A 711-nucleotide genomic window follows, 5' to 3' on the forward strand; every position below is an offset into this window, starting at 1 on the left:
TGCAATGTTTTATCTTAAGAGGCGACACATTATTATTTTGTCTGCTTAATAATATTACAAATTAATACTGTATATTTTGCATTAGTGAAACATATTCCCGGAGCGAGCGGCCGCGGGCAGGGCTCCGGCCCGGCGCCTTTGTCTCGCCCGGGCCGCTCGGGCGCCGCGCCTCTGCGCTCCGGGCGCGCAGGTCGGCCGGCCGCCTGGGCTGCTCGGCCGGGGTCGCGGCGCCGCTCGGCGCGCCGGCCCCGCTCGGGCTCAGGTGCTCCCTCTCCGCGGACCTTCTCTCCTGGCTCGGGTTCCCTCCGCGGCCTCCCCCGGCGGCCGGCCCGGCTCGGAGGCCCGCGGCCGGAGCGGAGCAGAGTGCGCACGCCGGGGTGGCAGGACTTCGGCAAGACCAACTTTCCGGTTCGCAAGCGGCGCGGGCCGCGCGGCTCCTCCCCTCCCCTCCCCCGCCACCTCTGAACAAACTTTTCTTTCTCTTCAAGTTGAGGCCGGCGCTGCAGGCGGCGGCGGCGGCGGCTGCGCGGGCCGCGCATGGGGCTGAGCAATTAGGCTGGTGAATAATGCATGGCCATTAGCCGAGGGCCGCGCCGATTGGCCGGCCTCCAGCGGACTCCGCGGCCTATGCAAATGAGGCCGCGCTCGCAATTAGCGGCCGCGCGGGCCAGGAGGGGCGGCGGCGCCTGCGGGACCTGGGCGCGCGCTGCC

This window comes from Propithecus coquereli, unplaced genomic scaffold (genome assembly GCF_000956105.1).
Source record: "Propithecus coquereli isolate 6110/MARCELLA unplaced genomic scaffold, Pcoq_1.0 Scaffold560, whole genome shotgun sequence".
NCBI classification, from domain to species: domain Eukaryota; kingdom Metazoa; phylum Chordata; class Mammalia; order Primates; family Indriidae; genus Propithecus; species Propithecus coquereli.